Source organism: Ursus maritimus, unplaced genomic scaffold (genome assembly GCF_017311325.1).
Source record: "Ursus maritimus isolate PB19 unplaced genomic scaffold, ASM1731132v1 scaffold_6, whole genome shotgun sequence".
NCBI lineage: Eukaryota > Metazoa > Chordata > Mammalia > Carnivora > Ursidae > Ursus > Ursus maritimus.
The window spans coordinates 50,773,317-50,799,655 of record NW_024426774.1 but is presented as its reverse complement, the minus strand read 5'-3'; the positions used below and the strand labels follow the sequence as shown (position 1 = coordinate 50,799,655).

The 26,339-nt window shown below is 43.1% G+C and overlaps 1 long non-coding RNA gene across 32 annotated transcripts in view; it reads right to left on the bottom strand.

The window, feature by feature from the left end:
* The window catches only part of ASPRV1, a 107,089-nt gene that overhangs the window by 44,947 nt on the left and 35,803 nt on the right, over nucleotides 1-26,339 (bottom strand). For 3 of the 32 annotated variants that reach the window (XR_005832911.1, XR_005832920.1, XR_005832918.1), the window contains exon 7: nucleotides 21,296-21,439. The exons of 25 other annotated variants lie outside the window; for them this stretch is intronic. This is a non-coding gene — a long non-coding RNA (aspartic peptidase retroviral like 1). Of the gene's footprint in view, nucleotides 1-5,396; nucleotides 5,598-17,882; nucleotides 18,391-21,295; nucleotides 21,440-26,339 lie in introns of those variants that run through there. 4 more of the 32 variants (XR_005832934.1, XR_005832932.1, XR_570864.2 and 1 more) reach the window with 3 other exon arrangements.

The window sequence follows — 26,339 nt, the reverse complement described above, 5'->3', positions numbered from 1 at the left end:
GAAAAGATAGCTGGGAGTAGGAGGGTGTAGCTGTCCAACCTTATCCACCAGCACATGGGAGACACACACCCTGGGGACGCCCAAAATGCTCAGGGGGTGAGGGTGTGGGAGGTAGGCAAGACCTGGAATTCTACACTGGCAGGTAGGAACAAGAGTCAGAGATACACATGGACGAGCTCTAATGATGTGATGAGTGCACAGGTGTCCAGGTGTGTGCATAGGCGGGGAGCACAGAAGAAGGAGCCACAAAGTCTACATGGGAGGGGTCAGGGAAGGTCTCCTGAGTCAACTGACGTTGGTAATTCAGGGTGGGTGGGAAGGGTGGAGGGCATGAGGAACTGAGCTGTGAGGGAGCTAGCCAGAGTCTGGGGGAACTAACCGAAAGCACCTCAGACTCAATACAGGGGAGTGGTCATTGAGGCCACGCAGATTGTGTTCCATGATAAGGAATCTGAACTTTATCCTGCTGGCAATGGTGAAGCTCGGAAGAGGGCTTTATGCAGGGAAATGAGATGAACAATTACCAGGCAAGTTTTTCACCACAACACTTCCACCACTCCTAGCTAACTCCCACCAAGTGTGTAGTCTCAGAGTGTTGCTTCCTCCAGGAAGTGTTCCCTGACCACCCCTTGGACTCCGCTAGCCCTCAGACTTGTAGAGGCTCCCAAGCACCACCCCCTCTTTTACTTCCCCCTCACGCTGTGTCTTGATTACCTGTGCCCTGTACTTTTTTCTGTCCCCTCCTACACTGTGAGTGCTGGAGGCCAAGGACTACCTCTCCTATGTTCTATGTTCTATCTCCAGCACCCCACACAGTGCCTGGCATGATAAGTATCAATATGTATTTATTTAACAGAAAACACAACAACAACAAAAAAGGCTGTGAGAAGATAATCTTGTAGTTTCCAGCCAGAGCTGCAGATTACAAATTGGAAAGGGGGACAGGGGGACCAGGGAGAAGGCTCATGCAATAGTTTGGTTAAGGAGTGAGGAGGGCCTGACCTGAGCGACTGGTGGTAGAACTGGAGAGCAGAAAAAGATTGAGAAAATATTTAGGAGGCAGCACTGATAGGCCTGGGTGATTAGATGAGGGAAGTGAGGGGATCAGATAAGGAGAGGAGGGCTCCTGGGCTTCTGGCTTAAGCAGTGGGTAGATGACAGATTAACCAAGACTGGCTATTCTGGAAGAGGAGGCAACGTGTTGGGGAAGATGATGAAATCAGTTTAGACATGTTGACTTTGACATGCCTGTAGGGCATACAGGTGGAGAGGTCCCAAGGGCAGCTGGAATCATAGCACTGGAGCCTAGGACACACATCTGGACTGAAGATAGAGATTTGGGAGCTATCAGCCTACAGGTGATGGTTAAAGATCAAGGAGGGGATAAGATAACCCATGGAGCAAAGGAGGAGGGAAAATAATAAGGAGGATCCCCACCTGTAAGAGGTAGGCTGGGGGGCGGGGGAATTGGAGGGGAAGGAAACATGAGAGAGGGAGGGAGAAGTGAGCAGTATCACAAGGAAGAAGTGGCTTCAAGGACTAGTGAACAGGGTCTAACAGTGTGTAGAAAATGAGAGCTGGCCCCAGCCCCGGCTCCCCTTAACAGCTGAGAAAACTGAGGCCTAGGGATAGTGAGGGGTTCAAAACCACAAACTATTATTGCCCATGATCTCACACATCGGTGGTTCTCAAATTATGATCCCTGGAGTCCTGGGGGTGCCAAAGACCCTTCCAATGTGGCCCAAGAGTTAAAAAAACATTTTTATAATAATACCAAGACTTTTTTGCCATACTCACGTAGTTGACATTTGAACTGATAATACAAAAGCAACAGTGGGTAAAACTGCTGGGGACTTAACACAAATCAGTGAAGTCATATTCCTCACCCCAGGCACTTTGGTTTAACAAAAAGGCTAGCCTCACATAAGAATGCCCATGATAGAACAACAACTTCTGATTTTTTAACATGACCCTCGGGTGCCTGGCTGCCCTGTGACTCGTGAACTCAGGGTTGTGAGATTGAGCCCCACGGTGGGTGTAGAGATTACTTAAAAATAAAATCCTAAAAAAAAAAAAAAAATGACCCATGAGTGCATCTTGTTGATAGTCTGTGCATAAAGCACTTCTGCTGCATACCAAAGTACTAGGTAAATTTATGTGATCGTTTGAATTGAGAAATGAACTACCTCCTTTGTTCATGAAACATTTTTATTAGAAAAATAACTGACACCTCCCCCCCCCAAAAAAAAGGAAAGAACGACTGACAAACTATGATTACTCGGACGTGGGCATTTGGCAGTCATTTTCTCAAAAATGAATGAAGTGAGCTTGTCACATCAAGGAAAACTGACAGTATTTTTTGTCAATGATAAAATTTGAACTGGCAAGTGAAAATTAGAATTTTAGAAAACTTGTCTCCACACCATGAGCTTCACAGCTTCCTGGCACTTAAAGACTCTGCTGATGACATCAGTGGTAATACTAAGGAATGTAATATTATGGATTGAAATGTGTCTACATTGGGCAGATCTGCATAAATCACCGACCCATTATTTTCCAAATGACCAATGCATGATGCCACAAAATCAAGCATGAACTAAAGAACCATTCAAAGTGTAAGACAGATGAACGGAGTTTAACATAGCTGAGGATGAGAAGTTCATTAATATGGTTTCAGATCTCACACTGCGACTACCTTTCAGAAACTGCCATTTGTCCAGTTTTGGTGAAATATCAAAGATATCCACAATTATCTGAAAAGGCTATTAAAAATACTCCTACTTTTTCCATCTACAAATCTGTATGAAGTAGGTTTTTATTCAACTACTCCAACCAAAGCAACTTATCATGATAGACTGATAAAGCAGCAGATACGAAAATTCAACTGTGTTTTGTTAAGCCAGTCATTAAAGACATTTGCAAAACTGTAAAATAATGACTTTCTGAATATTTTTATTTTAGACAATACATTTTTATAAAAAGTATGTTAATATGCAAAGGATTTATTATTGTTATCTTTACATAATTAAATACTTTTAAAGTCTTTTTCTAATATTCGTTTCCCTATTTGTATTATGGTAAATATCTACAGCAACAGCCCACATAAATAAAGGTGTATAATATTTACACGCTCAATAATTTTTAAGTGTAAAAGGGTCCTGAGACCAAAATATTTGAGAACCACTAATACAGACCACCCTTTCCTGCCTCCCGGTTCTTGGAGCTTATTTCTAGGACACCCACCCCTCCCATGCACTTCTCCGCAAATACAGAGTTACAAAACAAAATAAAAAATAAAACTGAGCTGAAGAAGAAATGAGACAGCAGGCACAGTGAGCTAAACAGAGAATAAGACCCCTTCTTTCCCTTCAAAATAATGTTCCTTTAAGGACCACGGCCTGGTAACTAACCCTGCCAGGGTAGGCTGGGTTCCTCTACAAGCCCTTCCTACTGCCCCCTGTGGGAGAAGAAAGACTGCGGGAAGAGGGCTCAGTGGGAGTTCAGGTGTCATCTCTTCACATTCAGTATCTGATTTGATACAACAGCCAATGAAGTAAGTAAGGCAGGTGGGGCCATTCTGTATTAGTCACTATTTACAAGGGAGGAAACAGAGGTCTGTGTCTTGCCTGACACCAACCAGTAAATAAAAGATTGGGGGTGGGGACAGGAGCACTGGGTTATTATCCAGGGTTCCCTCCATTGGGCACTAGTTCTAAGACGCCTCTCTTCCCCACTCAAGCCTAGAGGTCCATCATTAAAGATGCATTATTTTACTTGTAAGTTCCTCTCTTATGTTTATAAGCCACATAGATTTCTTTTTTCAATCCTCTGTTCTTTCTTTTGGGTAACTGATCTTTTTCTAATAGTTTGTAAGAAAAAGTGACCCTTTGTATTGTTTTTCAATTACAAAACTGATTTTAAAATGATGAAGAAGTGGGGTGCCTGGGTGGCTCAGTCAGTTAAGCATCCAACTTGAGCCCAGTATTGGGATTCTCTCCCTCCCTCTCCCTCGCCCCTCCCCCCACCGCGTACACCTTCTCTCTCTCTCTCTCTCTAAAATAAATAAATAAATCTTTTAAAAAGTGATTAAGAAGTAAAAGTTAATGAAATAAAAGTCAGGGGCGCCTGGGTGGCTCAGTCAGTTAAGGGTCTGCCTTCGGCTCAGGTCATGATCCCAGAGTCGTGGGATTGAGTCCCATATTCTCCCTCTGCCGCTTCCCCTTCTTGTGCACGCTCTCTCTTTCTCTCCCCCTCTCTCAAGTAAATAAATAAAATCTTAGAAAGAAAGAAAGAAAGAAAGAAAGAAAGAAAGAAAGAAAGAAAGAAAGAAAGAAAGAAAGAAAGAAAGAAAGAAAGAAAGAAAGAAAGAAAAGGCAGAAAAATAAACAATAGATATAACACAAAAGCTGGTTCTTGCAAAACAGAACTCTAACAAAACTAACCATGAAAAAAGCATGAAGCATTAAATATGCAATATTGGGAATGAAAAAGGGAAGATACTGTAGAGAAATGAAAACAAGACTATGAAAATTTTATGCTAATAATTTTTAAATTTTGAGAAATTTTATTTTATTTTTTTAAAGATTTTATTTATTTATTTCACAGAGAGAGAGGGCACGAGCGGAGGGAGGGGCAGAGGGAGAGAGGTGCAGGCTCCCCACCAATCAGAGAGCAGAGAGCCTAACCACAGCCAAAGGCAGATGCCCAACCGAGACACCCAGGTGCCCCGTCCCCAAACTCATTTCTGAGCCTGATGCTGGAATGGGATAGAGAAGGGGTCCAAGGAGTGTGATGGTGTGTGCAATAAAGGGAGGTAGTTGTCTAACTCTGAGCCCTGTTATTGGGAGCTAATGCAAGAGAACTATCCTTTATACCTTAACACTGTCTGTGGCCCAAATGAATATCCAACACACGTAAGCACTAGTGTGTCTCTAATTTGTCAGTTGGATGAAAAAAGTAAAATCTGTTAGAATGTGTTACTTTGTCTATACCAGCTTGTGACCACTAGCATTATCTCAAGCAACAGACACCAGAAGCACCACTACTACAGTGTGTGTGTGTGTGTGTGTGTGTGTGTGTGTGTGTGTGTGTGTTGGGGGTGGAAATCCATTAAATATTATAATAATGATAGGAAAGGTGATCGCCTTCAGGATGGGGATGGCCAATGTATATAACATTGCTGTGGTCAAGTTGTGAGGTCGTGGGGGATAGGAGTGGGAAGGAGACCACAACAGAAAACTGAGTTTAGACAGAAAAGGTTCCTTGGTGGACCCTGCAATGATTTAGTCTTCAATTGACCCTAGCCCCTAATGGCCCCTAGGGGAGATGCTTCAGTGGACTCCTAACCTTGCTCAAAGCCTCAGGGGTGGGATGGGACGTAGAGGACAAATACTTACTGTGACCCATAACTTCTGCTCACTACCTGGGTCTGGAGTGGCCAGCCTGTCAAATAACAGAAAACCGATGCTGCAGTGACACTTACCACACCCAAGGCCAGGACACTTGACTAGGCATGTTCAAGTGCATTAACAGACAGGGTGGGTTAGAACAATTTAAAATCTGAACCATACCAGATGTTTGGTGGTCCTTACCAAAGTCAGCCTCTGGAGGAAAGGGCAGATAGGAATCCGCAACAGCGAACTAAAAACCTACAAGAGTAAGGAAGCGCCGAGTCACAGGCACTTCCTAGTCCAAGCTGGTATTATGATTTGAAAGGCCCTAAGGAAGGTCCCCACACCCTCCACCTATCTAGTGAAATTATGCCTCTAATCCCCAAATTAGAGTTCTCTTCCCTTCATTGTACTCCCACTAGTCTGGGCAGTGCTGGGTGAAGCCAGGACCAGTATTACTCTGAGCTGTTGGCACTCATCCGCCCCGGTTCAGATGAAGACTCCAAGGAAGAAGTGTGATGGAAGTAACAATGAGGACACAACTTTTTAATATTGCCTGTTACTGATTCTATTGCTGGTCTGGACTTTCAGGTCTCTCTCCCTAACCCCACCAAACCTACTTGGGTTCAATATTCGGAAACAGTAAGCTGCTTCTTCAAAGTACCCACCACTGCCTGCCACCAGAGACCTACTAAATCAGGTTGCTCAGCATGTGCTCTACGTAGGCCCAAGGGCTAGAGGTGAGTAACTCAAGACTTCCCTCTGCAGCTGCCTCCGTATCCAGGATGGAGTGAGCGACATTGGAGGTGACACAGCAGGAAGCCTGGTATATTTTGGTGTGATCTGTCAGGCCCTTAGAAGAAACCTTCCAAATATATCCCCCCACTCCAGACCCACCCGGCACCTAAAATTTCATTAGAGGGCCCTTAAAATTACTCAACAGGTTCCCAGAAAAACACAAAGATCTCTTAACTCGGGGTGAGGGTGGGGGACTAGTGAGAAGTCACATTCAAACAACAAGCCCTGGAATTCCTAGATGAGGGCCTAGGGATGGCAATCCAGTGGGAAGAGGAGTGAGGGTGGGGAAGTTGGAGGGCTGGGAGTATCTATAATAAAAGTGCATTTTCACAGCAAATACAGTTTTTAATCACATCAAAATCAATCCCGTCCCCCCTTAGTCATTTTGCCTGTCAGAGGCAGGCAAACACCCAAGAATGAGCTGAGGAATAAAGGAATTCTCCGCAGGGTCCTCTCCCTGGAGGAGACCAAGGAAGGGAGTGCAGCCTCAGGAAGGGAGTGCAGCCCCTTGGGCCAAGAATGGCAGGAAAAGAGCACAGTAAATTGTGGGCTGGATTGCCCAGTCACATGATGGGATCTCGCTGCTTCTTGTCACGTAATCTCTTTTTCCCTCCTCCTCTGGTCTCTCCCTCTCCTTCTTTCCCCTCCCTCTGCTCTGTTTTGATTTGGTTAAAATAGATGCAAACTCTGGTCTTTTCTATTTTTAATACCTAGCCATTACATAATCCACAACGTAATTGCTGACTTGAAAAACTATTGGCAAGAGTAGAAAATCCCCAGAGTTTTAAACAGGAAAAGGATTATTACTGCACAAAAGCCTTTGGCAGTTTTACTGACTGGTAAACCGTCTGTAATCGTCACTTGCCAGGGGAAGTCACATGGGCCCTGGGAAACACTCTCCCCACCTCAGCGAAAGCAGGCTGGGGGAAGGGATGAACCACAGCCTAAGCTGGAAGGAGGCTGCTTTGTGTGCCCGGGCAGGGGGCTGGGTGGGATGCCTGGAGCGCCCACTGGGCCCAGACACCAGGGCTAAAGGAGTGAGCTTCAGGTTACCTGCCCTCCCCAGGCCACCTCTTAACTGCTTTTGTTCCTTGCTAGAGAGTAAAGTCTCCAGCATCCGCCCCCCTCATCAATTTCCTGGGCCTTCATACAGCCTCCAACACACTCCTGAGCAAGCCTGAGTGAGAGTGGACTATCCCAGTTAAATATATGATTTTATTAAGACACAGGAGCAAGGAAGGCTGCTTGTTAATCACTGAGCACTGAGACCTGACCAACTCCTCTGCTTTCCATTTATTTCCAACTACCATACTATGTAATTCTTCAATAAAATGAGCTAATAAAAATAAAATAACTAGAGATCCGGGAAAGGGTTGGAAGGGGAGCAGATTTTGCCACCCCAAAATATGTCTCTTTGGCATAAGGATTTTTCTGAGCTAAAAGCAATCAAAACACAGCAAACTTAGGAAAAGCTCTTTACCTCTCCCAACTGACTAAATTTACCCTGGGAGGGGGCCTATGCCAGGACACTATTACCAGAGACACCTGTTTACCTAAGAAACTTATTATCTGCACAAAAGGGCAACCTCTGTTTTCCAAACACCTCCTCTTGTGAATGGCCTTCCCTCCCTTTGCATCCCCAGACTCTTACCCCTTTCCTTAGCTCAGGATGTTATCTAAAACTTCAATTACTTGACTGCCCTTTGGGCCTCATTTTTTATGGGGCTCCCATGTATATGAAATTTGGTTTTCTCCTGCAATGTATTTTATATAATTTAATTATTAAACCAGCCAAGTACTCTAGGAATGAAGAAGGGAACATTTTCCCACCTGCCCAGGTTTCACAACCAAATCAAAATTATCTCATTAAGACCAACTGTATGCATGTTGGGGATATCACTAGTGTAGGAGATACAGAGGGGACAGGGATAGCTTTCCCTGATTTTGCCAATTCTGCCACAGCCCCAACCCCGATAATGGAGGACAGCCAGTCCAACGTGGGTACCTACAGATGACAATTCCTTCAAAAAATGTTTGCTGAGGGGCATCTGGGTGGCTCAAACGTCTGTCTCTTGGTTTCGGCTCAGGTCGTGATCTGGGGTCATGAGATTGAGCCCTGGGTAGGGCTCTGCACTCAGCAGGAAGTCTGCTGGAGATTCCTTCCCCCTCCCTCTCCCTCCCCCTCTGCTCCTCACCCCCTCACCGCTGCCAACACACACATACTCTCTCTCTAAAAAATAAAATCTTAAAAAAAATGTTTGCTGAATGCCACACATTGAACTACCTGCTATGGACGTAAGTGAACAAAATCACTGCCCTCATAGAACTGCCAGTTCAGTGAGAGAGATGGACATTAACCAAAATATTACATATCATTACAAACCATGATAAAGGCTTACGGACGGAAAAGTGTAGGGCACTAGGGGCATTTAGATCAGGGAGACCCGAGAGGTCCTGAGGGTTCCTAGAATATTACCCTAGGGACTTCAGGGTCCTTTTAATTCAGCATCTGATCTTCCTTCCCTTCCCCCTCCCTCCCTCCTTGCTTCCTGTAGTCAATATTTACTGGGTTTTTTCCTATGTACAGAGGATAACGCTAAGTCCTTTATATATATGGTCTCATTTGATTCATACAACAAACTTAGAATTCAGCACTTTAAGACAAAAGGGTCTGATGAGAAAGGCCAAACCACACTTCGTAATGAGAACTATATACAATTCGTAACATGAATTAAGACTCTACTGCCTGCAGGTGTCAAATATCCCAATCACACTTTCCAAAATAAAACAGGAAAGCCTAGACCCATGTAAACGTCCAGAGTGAGACTAGCATAAAGCATGGTTAGATCCAGGTGCTCGAAAGATGCCACCTAGGCTCCGTCTCCACCTCACAACTCAGTTTTCACCTGTGTTGGCTCCAGCACTCCCCCTGGGGTGGCAAGATGACCACTAGCAGCCTCAGAATTACGCACATTCTACAGGCTTGGCAATCCAGTTGGAAAAAAATGAGAATTCACTTCTTAATAGTTCCAGCAAGTCCAGAGTCCTAATTGACCTGGATTTGAGACCATACCAACATCAACTGCTGTTCTTTGATTGGCAGTCATGTGTCCTCCATCTAGAGCCAAGGGATGGACCTGAATCCAGTCTTAGAAGAGAGAAGGACATGGCCCCCCAAAGGAAAATCAATATGCTCTCACCTAAGAAGAGAGAAGGCATGCTAGGCTGTCAAAGCCCACTAATCACTACTGTCCTCGAAGTATGGAATTACAGTGGATTTTAAGACTATACCATATGTTCTTCCATCAGTTGGGTGTTCCTCCCTAAGAAGTGAGCAAGAGTCCTTGTTTAGTGTGATACTGGCTGGATTTGCCCTGGTCCTACTCCAGCTGCTCAGAGACCTTGGCTTCTTGCTCTGAGGCATTTATTGGAGTCTTAATATTTGCTTAAATACTCAGAGCAGTCTCCAAGTCCCAATACTTTGTGGAAGACTGTTCTGCCTCCCTTCAACTCCCAAATGATGTGCCCTACTCAGTGCTGGTGTGACCAGCAAAGCTGCAGTTCTCTCACTCTTTGACCAGCATCACAGGGTTTGTGATATAGGGAAGGAAGAGAATAACCAGCTCTTTGTTGGAAAGTTTTGCTTCCCTTTTGGAGTCTGAACTGAGAATGGCTTCCACTGGGCAGAAAGAAGAATATCAGGGTAGTTCCTGGAATATCTAACACACAGACCTCCATAATAAGGATCCTTGGGGGAGGATCAAGGCTAAACATTCTGTAAGAGTTATACAGCAAGCACCACAGCAATCAGATGTCAGCTGCAACCACTCTCCCTGTGGGCATGTTTTAAAATCGGCCTGGACCCCCCATCCAATGACTCTCCCACAATTTCTGCAAATTCCCAGCAGCTAATGCTCTTAACAGACTCTTTTGGCTCTGACTCCAGCTCCTGCTGGATTTTTTATGTCACTCATGGAAGCTGGTCTCTTCCTTCTGAGCTGAGCTGTCCCAGAGCTGGGACTCAGCTCCCTTTACCCATGCTTTACCAAAAAGAAAAAAATACACATACACAAACTGACTCTTTCGAGCCTGTGTCTTCATCAGACATTCCCAAAGATATGAAGAGGCAGAGGGGTTTTATATTGTTACCAAGCTTCGTGGCTCCTTCACCGTCCCCAGACACTGCTCATATTTGGGAGGTGTCTCCCCTTTGCTCAGGAAACTAAATTCCCCGTATATTATTCAGAGCAACTGAGCTCTCCATCCCCCTCCCTCTGACACCCAATGACCCATACCTGGAGTCAGCCCCACTGTGAACCATCCACTCCAGGTTCCATGCCTGACCAGCACGGAGGAACAAAAGGAAGTTTTTGAACTTCACTCTCTCAGCACCAGCATTCTGTACCGGTGAAGAGAATGGAATAATTTTTTTCCCCTATGAATATGAATTGGGCCACCCCTCTTTGGAACAGAACTGGCTGGAGTCAATTTTGGTTTTAAATACATTTCTATTATACCACTCTATGTAAACTCTCCAGCTCACAGAAAAGCCTATGTTACAAGCCTCAAACAATCCCCATACACCCATACTGGGGTCTACTAACACTAGTAATATAATTAAGGAAAGCGGTGCTTCTGTCCCAAAAGTGTTGCCTGTCTCTGAAAGACAAAGAGGTTTTTGGCCTTATGCCACCCTGTGATGGAATTCCTGTTGTTTCCAGGCTAGAGTTTTAGAGCCTCAAATTCCAGTGAAATAGATAAAACTAAGCTACCTGCTTCAAGGTCTCCTTTCACCTAGGTTGGTGGGGGCCTGAGACTAAGATTAAAACCGGCTGAGAGTCTTCTCCAAAGAAGAGGCAAGGACAAATGCAAGAAGCAGGTTTCCTCTCAAGACTCAGGCTGGCTCTAAGTCTTGCCTTCCTGGGCCAATCAGGTAATGTTCCTTTTTCTTCCAAGGGAAGGAACGACATAGCCTTCCAACCAGAGGAGGTCTCAGCCCCTTCCACTGCATCACAGGCGGGAGGCAGAGAGGCTCTACAAGCGTGTGAATACCAAAATGTAGCAAATCCTAGGGAAAAAGAATTCTGAGCTTTGAATTCCTTTGTTCCTCACAGGAAGAAGTATAACTGTAGATACCAGGGCCCACTAGCCTCCTTCAGGAATTTTTTTAGTTTCTGGAAAGGGAAAGGTAGTGAGAAGTCTCTAAATTCTTCTCAGAGGCTAAGATTTAAAATACTAGATCAATCTTTTACATAAGGGGAAGACAAAAGTTGACATTTCATTCATTAATGTTGTAATTAGAAGAATAAAACCTTAAATATTTTTTAATCTAAAGGAATCCTTTATAAAATTCAAAACAGAATAAATACATCCAAATCAAATAGGAATGTTTTAAAAAAAAATAAATGGGAACATTCTATTCATATTCCTCTGCACCTTGCTCCTTTCACTAATACAGAAAGTTAACTTCAAAGTTTTCACAGCTGGAGCACCTGAATGGCTCAGTTGGTTAAGTGTCTGACTCTTGATTTCAGCTTAGGTCATGATCTCCGGGTTGGGAGATCGAGCCCTGCACTGGGCATGTAGCCTGCTTAAGATTCTCTCTCTCTGCTGCCCACCCCAGCCTGCTCATGGACATGTGTGCTCTCTCAAAAGAAAACAAAAAAGTCTTCACAGCCACATAGTATTTCATAGTCCCCTATTCGTGGATATTTACCAAGACAGTGAATATTCCTATCCAGAGAAGTCTGTGCTCAGTTCCTAAATGAAATTCCAGTTTCATCTGGAATGGATAAAATGGATAAGCAATTTTTTAGATGAAATTACAGTCCGCCCTGTTGTGTCTCACCTATTGTATTCTTACCCATTTTCTATTGGGTCTGTTTTTTTCCTTATTGATTTATAGAAACCCTTTATAGATTATAGATATTAATTCATCACCTACTACATATATTGCAAAAATTTTCTCCCATTCTGTTGGCTGTCTTCTAACTTCGTTTATAATGACTTTTGCCAGACAGAAGTTCCTCATTTTTATGTGGCAAAACCAGTTAAAAACGATTCGGAAAGTACTGTCACGGGAGCAGCACAACCTGAGCTCTGAGCCACGTGGCCTCTTCTGCTGGGGGCCACACAATCTTGCTTGGGTTCCTGTGATGAAATGACTGATTAGGCAATCATTTTCTGAGCTATTCACATCTGGTCAGGGAGGTGGTATAAATGAATCAAGTAAAGAAGGAGCAAAAAGAATTGTAAAGACTTTGCTTGTTTGTTTCCAGCTATTTGGAGGCTCTTTCTTAAATGTTTGGAATCATGTTCTAACAATGTCAAAAGAATCCTGAACCATTAAAAACCCAAAAACATCTTTACAAACAATAATCTGAGTATTTCCAGACTCTTTCAAACTGTGTGGCCTTTAGGGCATTATTTGCTGTCACTGTGGAAGGAAAAGTAAATTCCAGACCCCACAGGAATAGAAAGCCTCAAAAGTCTATTGACTTGTAGAGTTTTAAGCTTTAAGAAACCTTCACAGTTTCCCTTCAGCCTCTTACAGATTAGCACTGACTCAATCTGATCCTGAACAGTTCAAAAAAAAACCCTCATGGCCGAATGGGATTTTCCCTGCTAAGAGTACTTCGTCCCTATTCCTGCAAACTCTGCCTAAAGGCGCAGTACTTTGTGGAGGTTGTCCCACTCAGCCAGAATATCTCTCCTCCCCCCACTCCACAGTATTTAGGCACACACTGCAAAAAGTAGGCCTAAAAGATGGTTCTGGCCTCCTTCCCCCTAGGTGAAACCTGGCACTCCCTGAGAAACTTGGTTCTGGGCAATGAAGATTCTACCATAAAATCATTCTTCAGTTCCCAGTGGTACCAAGAAGAAAAACAGATGGTCTGTCTCAATGTGGCTTCAAGTCATTATTCCTACCACCTTACAAAAAATCCTTTCTTTGCCAACGTCTATACCAAACAACTACACTCCTCCTCACTGCTGTCAGCTACTGACCTCTTGGTCATCAAGACCTTTGGCCCCTTGATCACAGTGTGCCTTTACACTCCAAGTTAGACCTTTTGCCTGGTCATGGCCTCCTATATCCTTCTATATTTCTACCTCTCCTTGTCTTTACTTCTACAGTTTCATTCTTCAACTTTATTGAGATTTCCAGCTCCTTGACACCTACAACCATCATTTTGCTGCCTATTAGTCCTCCTGTGGAGTCACTCCTTTTCTCTAACCACCTTGACAACAACCACTTAGCTAGCAATATTCTGAACTCCTCTTACTCCAAGTCTTCCACTTGGATCACAAAACACAGCCCCTATTTGAATACAAAAGTCCTCTGCTTTAATCGTCAATTGCTGAACACTGCTAAAATAACGATTAAGTAACGAGGGCTGCTCCTCCTCTAGAAAGTCATCATCTCCAACATTACCTGGGCCTTCAGCACCACTCAGCTATTCACCTACGTGTCTTCAGATCACACTATTATCTCAACAGTTTTTAAAGGTTGTTTTCTTGGGGCGCCTGGGTGGCACAGCGGTTAAGCGTCTGCCTTCGGCTCAGGGCGTGATCCCGGTGTTATGGGATCGAGCCCCACATCAGGCTCTTCCGCTATGAGCCTGCTTCCTCCTCTCCCACTCCCCCTGCTTGTGTTCCCTCTCTCCCTGGCTGTCTCTATCTCTGTTGAATAAATAAAATCTTAAAAAAAAAAAAAGCATTAAATGTTTTCTTTTTTTTTTTTTTTAAGATTTTATTTATTTGACCGAGAGAGAGAATATAAGCAGGGGGAGCAGCAGGGAGAGGGAGAAACAGGCTCCCACTGAGCAGAGAGCCTGACGTGGGGCTCCATCCCACCTGGGATCATGACCGGAGCCAAAGGCAGACACTTAACCAACTGAGCCACCCAGGCACCCCAGTTCAACAGCTTTTAAAAACCATGTCACTGTCCCCACTATCCCACCTGCTCCCAGGAGATGACTTCGATTTCTGTTCAGAGAAAACAAAGCCCAATAGAAGGAAACTCCAACTTTCTGTCTCCCCCAAATGTTCACAAATCCCTCTGTCCCATCATATCCCTCGCCACTGTCAAATAAGACTTGAAAACGCTCAACAGACTGCTAGGAAAAGGTAGGAAAGCTATAAATGGTGGTGATGGTGGTGATGGAGTTAAATTCAGTGGTAGTCTTTGTCTTCTGCTCAGTTCAAGTTTCATTTCTCCGCCAGTGTTTAGGATACAGTAGACCCTTTCCCCCAGAGGCCCTGCTCAATTTTATTTCTCTTTTTATCTTCAACTTCTCCCTCTTAACTAGCTCTTTCCCCTACAGCACAAGGACATGCTCCAATCTCAAAAAAATAAATAACCCTCCCTAGGCCATGTGATGCCCCTTCACTAACTGCCCTCACTTCCTAAACAAGCTTCTTGTAAGAGTGGTCTCTCTGCCCATAAGAGTGGACTGCTCTTACTTGCCAAAGGTCTGTGCTTTGGAAAATTGCTTTAGAGATTAGCAAAGAAGCATAGTGAAAGGAAATACATTATGTTTCTATTAATTCAGTTTTAATAATATAGATTAAAATAAATTTTATTAATATAAATGAGACTAGATTTATCTTTGTATCAATACTCTGACTAGAGTATAAGCAAAATTATTTAAAGTGTTCTTTAAAACAAAGAAATCTGTTTTCCCTAAACTATCCTGATTCTCTAGATCCAGAAATTAGAAACAATCTCTCCTCTGAGTTCCCACAGCATTGGTCTATATCTGTCATACCCTACTACTTTATCTTGAGTTAGTTAATACATATTTGAAAAATGAAGAGAATTTACAAGTACCTATTATAGATCAGATAATTCTAATCTAATCAACCTAATCGACTAATTAAATTAGGCCCCTAAAGAATGTCTACTGACATTTTGCTAACGTAATATAAGGCTTTTTTCACACACTGAATTTAATAAAGTTACATTCAGTCACTCCTATAATTTAAGTTTTCACTCACTTAAATGTACCTTGCAAAGTTTCAAATACTGAGGTATTACCATGTCGTTTTGGGTTCAATCCGAAAGGACTGAGGTAAAAGTCAGTGAGGCAGGAATTACCCAACCCAAGGGTTGTGAGCAGGGCATTCAAGGGGAAGGAATGTATTTTTCCACCCCCTCACCTAAAAAATACCCCAAGAAATGCTTCTCCCGGAGGGACTGAGACTTCCTCTCACACAATGTCTGCTCTCCTCTGCTTCAATTCCTTTCAGGTAATCTGAGCGTCAGCTCCTCAACAAAGGCACAGCTTTGCCCTTGTTGGACCTCCCAAAGTTTGCTCATACCTGAAACAAGGAAGTTTGCCTAAGATCAAGACCTGAGCTAAAATCAAGAGTGGGATGCTTAGCCAATTGAGTCACCCAGGTGCCCCTCAAAGGTTTTTTGATGTAAATAACTGCACGCTACTTACAGTGTGAAAATCGAATTTTATTTTGAAAAGCAGGTTCAATTTTGAAGATCAGGTTAAAGAAACCCGGTGGTACATCCTTTTGTGATACTGAAGAATCGTCATATTCCAACCACCCCCAAGAGAACTGTTAGATCATCTACATGAGACCAGTAATTCTCCTAAAGCAGGACACAGAGATTGGTATCAGGAGCTTCATCCGAAGCACTGACATTCTTGCCCCCCACAGTCCCTCTGAAGAAGCCAGTCCTTAAATCTTTATTGAGGCAGAATTATGGGCTTACAGCACCGTGCTAAGGGTAAAAAGTGGCCAAGAATGCACGCCAGGAAACACAGGGCAGGGCCAGGTGACAGGCTCCAGTCCCTCTGGAGCCAGAGCCAGAACCTCCCAGTTTGCTTTGCCCTCGCAGAGGGTGTAATTTCCAGCTGGGCTAAAAATCGCCAATGGCACACAGCCAGAGGGCAAGGCCCGGCTGGGTAAGCAAAAGCCAGCGATGAGCCAGAGAGGCTCCTGATTTAGAATCCAAGCAGTAAAGAAGAAGGGTGGTGGAGAGCCTCCCACAGAGGACTTATAAAGTAGCTGCCCTCTTTGGGTAAGATCCAGGTTGCCAATAGGAAATCTCTTACCTCCATGGGCCTCCTCACTTGTTTTAGAGACTTTCTCAGCAGCCTGATCTTTTTAGAAGGAGAGAGATCATGTGACTGGGATTCAAGTGACACCAGCTTACTGATTTTGGAAACATCCCTCCTCTGTGGAGTCACCAGCTCACAGAGCAGAAACTTCCCATGGTACTTGTTTCCTCTCTCCCTGATATAAAATCAAATGATAAGACTAGTCCCCAAACCACCAAAGTCAAACTATAGTACAAAGATTGTTCTATACAGCTCAACATGCCTCAGAGATAAAGATTCCTTCAGTCTTTTCCTTCCTCATTCATTCAACCACAGTTTTCTTTTTTCTTTTTTTTTTTTTTTTTAGATTTTTTATTTATTTATTTTAAAGGTTTTATTCGTCACAGAGAGAGAGAACACAGCCGGCCCCCCCCCCCCCCACTGAGCAGGGAGCCCAATGCAGGGCTTGATCCCAGGACCCCAGGATCATGACCCAAGCTGAAGGCAGACACTCAACTGACTGAGCCACCCAGGTGCCCCCCTACCACAGTTTTCTGACTGCCCACATGCTCCAAGCACTGGGCAGCAAGAATGCCTTGCAGAATTCTTAGCAGATACCACTCTAGCAATTGCCCAAGAACCTCTCTAAAGTGGACCCTGTTGGTTCAGAATTTCTGACAGGAGACGACTGCTTTTTGTGTTTATACTATCAGAATAGGTTAGCTAAAATATTTAATTGCATAAATAAGATTGTCATTCAGAAAACTGAAGTAACTTGAGACTGCGATTTTCTACTGATTAGAGCAGATCCTCTTAGGGTCTTGACTAGTTAGTGCATACGTGCATAAGTGAATTAACATGTGATTCCAAAGCTAAACAAACTTAATGACTTCACAAACACTTCTGCAAAGACGACATCCAAATGGCCAACAGACACTTGAAAAAGTGCTCCACATCACTCGGCATCAGGGAAATACAAACCAAAACCACAAGATACTACCTCACACCAGTCAGAATGGCTAAAATTAACAAGTCAGGAAACGACAGATGTTGGTGAGGACTGGAGAAAGGGGAGACCTCCTACACTGTTGGGAATGCAAGCTGGCGCAGCCACTCTGGAAAACAGTATGGAGGTTCCTCAAAAAGTTGAAAACAGAGCTACCCTACAACCCAGTAATTGCACTACTGGGTATTTACCCCAAAGATACAAATGCAGTAATCCAAAGAGGCATGTGCACCCCAATGTTTATAGCAGCAGTGTCCACAATAGCCAAACTATGGAAAGAGCCCAGATGTCCATCAGCAGATGAACGGATAAAGAAGACGTGGTGTATATATATATACAATGGAGTATTATGCAGCAAAATGAAATCTTGCCATTTGCAACGACTTGGATGGAACTAGAGAGTATTATGCTAAGTGAAATAATTCAATCAGAGAAAGACAATTATCATATGATCTCACTGATATGTGGAATTTGAGAAACAAGGCAGAGGATCATGGGGGAAGAGAGGAAAAAATGAAACGGGACGAAACCAAAGAGGGAGACAAACCATAAGAGACTCTTAATCTCAGGAAACAAACTAAGGGTTGCTGGAGTGGATGCGGGTGGGAGGGATGGGGTGGCTGGGTGATGGACACTGGGGAGGGTATGTGCTATGGTGAGTGCTGTGAATTGTGTAAGACTGATGAATCACAGACCTGTGCCCCTGAAACAAATAATACATTATATGTTAATTAAAAAAAAATTTTTTTTCATGTAATTAAATCAGACAAGCCCTTCCCTCGTGGGTCTAAGTCAATATGCTCCTACTGTATTGCTTTCAAAAAAATAAAGCCAGAATTCAATAAACTACTAAGCCACCACACTAACTCTACTGTAACCAAATTGGCCAACCTGACTTCCAAACACCTCAAGCTATTTATGAACAGATTAGGACTGTTTTTTTCCCTTAAATCAACAGAACATCCCACATTCTCTGGCTTAAAGGAATGTCAGGACCTACAAGGGCCAGAGGACAGGACAGTGACTGTGAGTAGCATGGTATCTTCCCTGGCTCTCTTCTTCCTTCCACCTCTTCACTGTGGGTATCCTTAGCTCCAGGCTGCTGCTTTTGCTCTAGTCTTTTCCTCCTTGGAAAATTCATCTTGAAGAAATGGAAAGTGAAGAAATGAGAAACGGAATTTGAGGTCTGAATACCTGAATCTAGGTCCTAATTCTACTATCTGATTGAGATTTAGTGTCCATACAAAAGAAGAAAAAAAATAATGCACAGCATACAGGACTATGTTAGCCACATCACTATACAATGGCCTTCTTAAATTGCAGAGTGATCTTGAAATAATGTTGTGGCTATTGTTTTATTATGGTGATTACTGCCCACTCCTGCCTGTCCTCAAGCTCTACTCTCAGGTTCCAGTTGCGATCACTGCCACACACTCCTCTCCAGGACCTGTCAAGACTACCAACAAGAAAGGGAGGACCAAGATAAGACCAGCTCTCCCCTAAATATCTCAATGGTGTCAAATCTAGAGTCCCACTCTTACTTATTGCCTCTACTTTAGAAGTACCTTTTCCTCTAAATGGGAATTCCCAGTCTACAGAATACTTCCTTTTGGAGGTAACTCTGGCCCTTCAAATTCAACTCCAAGAAACAAATTTACCTCCCCTTTCCAGAAGAGTGGTTCTCCTTTCCAGTTACGCCCTTTCTATCATGACAAGTCATTTTCCAACTTCACAGGATAGACACACACTTTGGCATAATATAACAATGGTTTCAGCCCACCCACCACCATCAAGTCAGAATCCATTTCCTATTTTTTTTAAGATTTTATTTTTCAAATAATCTACACCCAACATGGGGTTTGAACCTAACAACCCTGAAATCAAGAGTTGCGTGTTCTATCAACTAAGCCAGCCAGGTGCCCCTCCTATTTTTTTAAATGTTTTCTTTTTTTCCTGAATCAAAAAAGATAATTTCTGTTAACAATGTCTTGTGTGATTTTTTTTTAAGATTTATTTTTATTTATTTGATGGGGGGTAGGGGCAAAGGGAGAGAATCTTCAAACAGACTTCCCTCTGAGCACAGAGCGTGACACAGGACTCGATCCCATAACCCATGAGATCATGACCTGAGCTGAAACCAAGAGCTGGACATTCAACCAACTGAGCCATCCAGGTGCCCCTGCTATATGATTTTTTAAAATATATACACATAGCTATGGCTGTATTTATTTATTTATTGTCCATATGCTATATATTTTTTCATGTATATATTATAGCCATCTTTATGTGTCAATAATTATAGATTTCCTTCATTTATCATTGTATGGATTTACCAGTTTATTTGGCCAATCCCCTATTGATGGCCATTTTGATTGCTTTATAACTTCTGTAGTGACAAATATCCTCATAAATATATCTTTGTACATTGCCCTGGGGATAAATACCTAGAAGTCAGATTGCTGGTTTAAGAATGTGTGTACTTCAGGGGCACCCGATTCGCTCAGTTAAGCATCTGACTTTGGCTCAGGTCATGATCTCAGGATCCTGGGATTGAGCCCTGCATCAGGTCACCCTGCTCAGTGGGGAGTGTGCTTGTTTCTCTGCTTCTCTCCCCACTCATGCTCTCTATCTCTCTCAAATAAATAAATAAAATCTTTAAAAAAAAAAAAGTGTGTACTTCAAATTTGATACATATTACCAAATAGAACTTCAGAGAGACTGTATAAATTTAAATTCCCAGAGTATGAGTTCCTGTTTCTTCAAATTCTCACCAGCAATAAATATTATTTTTAATATTTGTCAATCTAACAGTTGAAAATGATGTCTCATTTCTATTTGTGTTTTCTAGATTATAAGGTAAACACCCTTTTTCTATGGGTTTTACAGGTCATTAGTATTTATTCTTCTATGACTTTGGCCCATTTTCTTTTTGTTTTTGCTTTTTTTCTATTGATTTATAAGAGCTTTGTGCACACTGATATATGTCGAAAACTCTTTTTTTTTTTAAGGTTTTATTTGAGAGAGAGGATGCAAGAAAGAACAGGAACAGTGTGGAGGGGCACAAGGAGAGGGGGAAGCAAACTCCCCACTGAGCAGGGACCCTGATGCGAGGCTCCATCCCAGGATCCCAGAATCATAACCCCAGCCAAAGGTAGCTGCTTAACCAGCTGAGCCACCCAGGTGCCCCCAAAAAACTCTTCTTAACCAGTTTCTCATCTACTTTTTGTTTATGGTGTTTGTTTTCCTTTTTTTTTTTTTTTTTTTACCTAATACATTACACTTTTTCCTTTATAGTTCCTGCCTTGGATGCCATACTAAAATAACTATTCTCAGGGTGCCTGGGTGGCTCAGTCCGTTGGGCATCTGCCTTTGGCTCGGATCATGGTCTGAGTCCTGGGATCAAGCCCCGTGTTAGGCTCCCTGCTCAGTAAGGAGTCCGCTTCTCCCTTTCTCCCTGCCCCTCCCTCCTACTCACGCTCTCTCTCTCAAATAAATAAAATCTTTAAAAAAATAAAATATAAAATAACTACATTCTAGTACACTTATTACTTTAGTTTTTATGTTAAAAACCTTTAATCCATCTAGAATATATTTTGTTAGAAGGTGAGAGGAGGGATTTTTTTTTTTAACAGTTAGACATTTACCCTAAACACTATCCTTTCCTACTAAAACTGAGATCTGTTTCTGGACTTTCTAATCAATTCTGAGCTCTGCTCAACCAACAAAAATTCTTATTTCCAGGGCACCTGGGTGGCTCGTCTGGTTAAGCATCAGCCTTCGGCTCAGGTCGCAACCCTGGGATCAAGCCCCCTGTCGGGCTCCCTGCTCAGTGGGGAGCCTGCTTCTCCCTCTGCCTGCCATCCCCCTGCTTGTGCTCTCTGTCAAATAATGAATTAAAAATAATCTCTGTCAAATAAATGAATTAAAAAAATCTTTTTAAAAATTCTTATTTTCAGTTGGAATAATTTTTTCATTGCCCACAACAGATTTTATGTAGACTGCTGCCTATATACACACTACTGCCCTTGCCTGGAACATCCTCTTACCTTCCCTCCACAGATCCTTCAAAGCAAAACCACTTCTGAGGTAAGCAGTAGTAAGCTGGGGTACCTGGGTCGCTCAGTTGGCAGAGTGTGCAACTCCTTATCTCAAGGTCATGAGTTCAAGCCTCACGTTGGGTGCAGGGCTTACTTTAAAAAAAGAAAGAAGAAAAAGTAGTAAATGCTATTTAAAGCAAGAAATGTGGGCACCTGGGTGGCTCAGTTGGTTAACCATCTGCCTTCGGTCAGGTTATGATCCCCAAGTCCTGCTCTGGGCTCCCTGCTCAGCTTGGAGTCTGCTTTCCCTCTCCCTATGCCCCTCCTCCCAGCTTGTGCACTTGCTTGTGCTCTCTCTTTCTCAAATAAATAAAAATCTTAAAAAAATAAAAAGAAACAAGAAATGCCTTTTTAAAAAATATTTATTTGAGAGAGAGAGCAAGAGAGAGAGAGAGACCACATGGGTAGGAGGGGCAGAGGGCGAGGGAGAGAGAATTTCAAGCAGACGGCACATTGAGCTTGGAGCCTGACACGGGGCTCGATCTCAGACCCTGAGCTCATGACCCTGAGCTCATGACCTAAGATCATGACCTGAGCTGAAACCAAGAATCAGATATTTAACCGACTGTGCCACCCAGGCGCCCCAAACAAGAAATGCTTTCAAAGGAAAGAATAATGTGAAAGAACATATCAAAGCTTCTACAAATACTTGTGTGGCTAAAGAAGTAGATGAACTTTTTACTCAGTAGACCCATTCCAGTGGGCTTTGGACATACAGAGTAAAGTTTGGAAGAGAGAGTAGAATTCAATTGCTTTGCATAATAGAGTAAGAAGTATCTGGAATGCTTAGTGGCAACAGAGTTAGGAAGGTTTGCAGAGGAAAGATAAGATTATAAGAGGCCAAACCAATCACATGGGTGATATGAATAATGATGGATCCCTAATGGAGAGGTAAACAAAAAAAAAGGAGGAGGGATAGCTGGTATCAGAATTTAAATTGCTTGCTTTGTGGCAATGTAAAACACTCTCCATTACCCTAAATCTTTAATAAAGTCTGCTATACACACAAAGGATTTAGCTGGGAGATATGAGTTCTACATCTGGGTGAATGTGGATAGAAAGAGAACAGCATACTTGAAATGGTAAGACCATCTATAATATGAACTAATTTAGTAGAATCAAGAGCTCAAAATTAGAATGACCATAAATACATGAGCTCCAAGGAATTTGAAGAATCTGGGTGAAGGAATCAGACTCTCTACAAGCTGTAGAATGACACTTTGAGCCAAATTTTTAAGGGAAAAGATGGTTCCAGCTAACTAATGGGTTACAATAGGATACTCAATCCTCAGAAACTTTTAAAGGACCAAACTACATGAGGTTCTGTGGTGATTTACAGAAGAAACCACTGGGGGAGGTGCCAATTACTCTGCTTGCACAAAAAATAAGCTGAGGATTATACTCCATCCCTTCCCCATTCCACATGCTCCTGTAGAGGTGTTCTGGTCCCTATCCTTAGCGTGTCCTCGGTCAACTCTCATCTCTTCCATGAAGCTTTCTCCCAAGGTTTTAGCTCTCAGATGATTCCTTTCCAAAACTTCCATTTTACCTAGAATCTGAACTGCAGTGTAACCTTCAATCGTTCTTTTTTTTTTCCTATTTGTTAACTTCTCTATTGAATTCAACTATAGACATCTTGTAGACAAGAACCCCAGCAAGACAGAAACAAAGAGAGAGAAAGAGTGTGCTCATACACAAGTGAGGGAGGGTAGGAGGAAGGGACATTCTAAACATCTTACAGTACAGTCAGAGCCTTCTTAATTCCTGGTGGGGAAATAGTGGAAGACAGCGATGCAGAAGCAAGTTTACTAATGACCTTGAATGGTGATGCTCCTAAGAACCAAGGAGGAATAGGAATAGAAAGGAATAGGAGAATAGGGGAAGAGGATGGCATAATGAAAAATATAATTTGGCTTGAGACATGCTGAGTTTGAAATACCTAAGAGCCACCCAGGTTATGATGGTAATAGAGTTTGGCCATCATGAGTCTGGAATGCAGAAGAGAGATTTAGGTTGGAGAGGGAGATTTAAGAGTTTCTGACATATCAGTGGTAGCCAAAACCATAAGCACAGGTGATATCACCCAGGGACAGTATATAGACGGAGGAGAGAAGGAGGCTAAGGATAGAATCTTATGTAGGCTTCCTTCATGCAGGAAGCCTGCTGGGGAAAACAAGCCTTCTACAGTTATAGGAAGTTATAGTTAACACATTTATATAGTTATGTGCCAACTAATACTTATAACAGATGACCAAATAACTGGCTCTATTGAAGACCTCTAAATGCCCATTTCAAGCCTTCTTTCAATCTTCCTGTAAGTGAGTTTGCTCCCTGATCTTCAGTTAAAACTGTGGCATTTCAGAGGAAGTGGCAGGAATGGACAAGGGCCCTGGACCAAGGCCTCTGGGGTGGGGCCTGTGGGTAGAGGATGCTAATTACTGGATGAACATCATACCCAAGGGCAGGATCAAAGCTAAATCTTTGCATATAGTTTGTTTCACGATTAGCTCATCCAACTCAGTTAAGATTGGCCAACCGAAGATCTCATTCATGACAGTAAAGACACATACATACATCAGGGTCTCAAAGGGACCTAAAATTTCTTAATCAGGAGTCTTAGAGACATCTGTCCACTTCAAGTGGTCTTTTCCTGGCTATCCTGGTTGAGAATGGCATACAGAAGAAGTGACTAGTTTCCTCTTTGGTACCAGCTCTGCCAGCTGGAGCTCCTGGCACTTGGTCACCCACCCTGCCAGATTTAAATGATCTCCACCTGAAAGACTGCCCTGCCTGCAGTGCATGCGTTTTTCTCCACTGAAGGGTTGAAAGAAATAATAGTCTAGACTACCCATGAGCTGTAAAAGAGGGATTTCATAGGCAAAGCAGAAAATTTACAATGCCATAATTATTCCATAAGAATGAGCTCCATTCCACTTGGCACTGATCCCGTATGTGAAGTCAAAACCCTGAACTAGCAGTGAGACTTGAGACGGATGTTGAGATGAATACTTCCAGAGTGAGATGGAAGGGGTGCTCAGGAGTGCTAGAGAAATCCTGGAAGAAGTCAAACTTGGGGAAAGCAGCCTCAGAGAGGTCTCCTTCCTTGGATCCAGAAGCTGATGATGGCATCACCCCATTCACTACTTCTTGTTTTAACTGGAGGAAAAAGGAAGAAGATCTGAATGTGGGAGAAAGAATGTAGAATCCCTACCTCTTCCCCACCACAGAGCTACACTCCAGATCAGAGCTGTCCTTATGCAGAGGACACACAGTTAGGTAGTCAAACACATGATGTGATTCCAGCAGAAAGACTAGTCAATACTAGGCACTCAATAGCCAGCCATTTGTTGAATGAAGAGCACCAAGAGATATTTCCTACCTCCAAATAGTGCTTTTTCACTGACTGTCACATTACCTTCACCTGGAATTCCTCCAATTTGATGTCCATTTCTTTAGGATAAGCCCTCATACTTTCCAAAACTACGCTCCAGCAAACACCATATTCTGCGAAATTTTAATATTCCTTCAAAAAAAAAATGGTTCTCTAGTTAAATACATTTGGAAATGTTATATTCTCTATCTCCCTTTTGAAGCTTTATAAATGCATATTAAAAGCTGTTTTTGAGGGGGCGCCTGGGTGGCTCAGTCATTAAGCGTCTGCCTTAGGCTCAGAGCACGATCCTGGAGTCCTGGGATCGAGCCCTGCCTCCGGCTCCTCCACTGGGAGCCTGCTTCTTCCTCTCCCACTCCCCCTGCTTGTGTTCCCTCTCTCCCTGGATGTCTCTCTCTCTGTCAAATAAATAAATAAAATCTTTAAAAAAAAATTAAAAAATTAAATTAAAAATAAAAGCTGTTTCTGAGGCAGAAGCATTTGGAGAACTAGCATGAAATTCAGGACAGGCCCCAACTAAGCTAAGAAGCTTGTTCCAGAAGTACAGCTGAACAGACTAGCATGACATCAAATTAGCCCAAAGAGTAGGAGGCAGAGTTCAGGATAGTCAAAAACTGGGAGATCTGTGCATGGGCAAGACTCTACCCACAGAAGCCTAGATGCAAGAAAAGTCTCTAGTGGGGTGTGGGTGGGGAAGAAAAGTCTCTAGTATCAGAGAAGGGACCTGGCCTGGGAGAGGCTGGAAAGCAAAAGCCCCAGGCTCTGGTGAGGGGTTGACAGCAGAGTTATAGACCTAGACAAGGCTAGGGGGTCCAAGCAGAGCAACTGAACAGAGCTTGAGCCTCTCAGGAAAAAGCCAAAATAAAGGTGAGATAGAAGAGAGGCAGAGAGTAATGGACAGAGCTGTCACTCACAGTATAGTACACCTATCCAGGAGTCCCTCCCTGCTGGGGGCACTGGCTCCAAAATCCTGGCGATCAGCAGATCTAGCTACATCACCAGACCTTCTGTATGGGGCTATGATGGTTGGGGAGAGATGAAGGGATATACTACATCTAGAAACTCCACAGAGTTGTACTAATTCCACTAAAGAGGGAGGTCCAGACCCTGGCAAACTTCAGGAGGTGAGGGGTGGAGACCATTCCTAGAATAGCCTTCTAGGGAAATGTGCTAGAAGGAACCCAGAGGTCTGAATGAAACCAAAAGTCTGAGTCCAAACAAAATGCTCTAGACTTAGGGTAGGAACATGGACACAGTAAAAGTTCAAGCCTGAAGGTGAAGGGCATCCATGAACCCAACTGCGAGGAGCTGGAAAAGGCACTGAGATTTGAGTTGCTTCTGTCAAAGGCTCCCTGGGGGAGAAAAGATGTGAGAATTCAGATCACAAAGGCTGTTTGAAAGCAGTGCTAGATGAAAGATGATGAACAGTCAACTAGAAAGGCTCTTTTTGGAGGAATTCAGGCCAAAAAAGTTGTAGCTCTGAATCACAGGTGCTATTCTGGCAGCCTCTGGATTAGCTATTTTGGCTCCACAAAGTTAGCGGACAAGGGGGAACTGCCCCTTTGCATGGACACCCCAAATGCTTTGTCATTGCTTTTGACA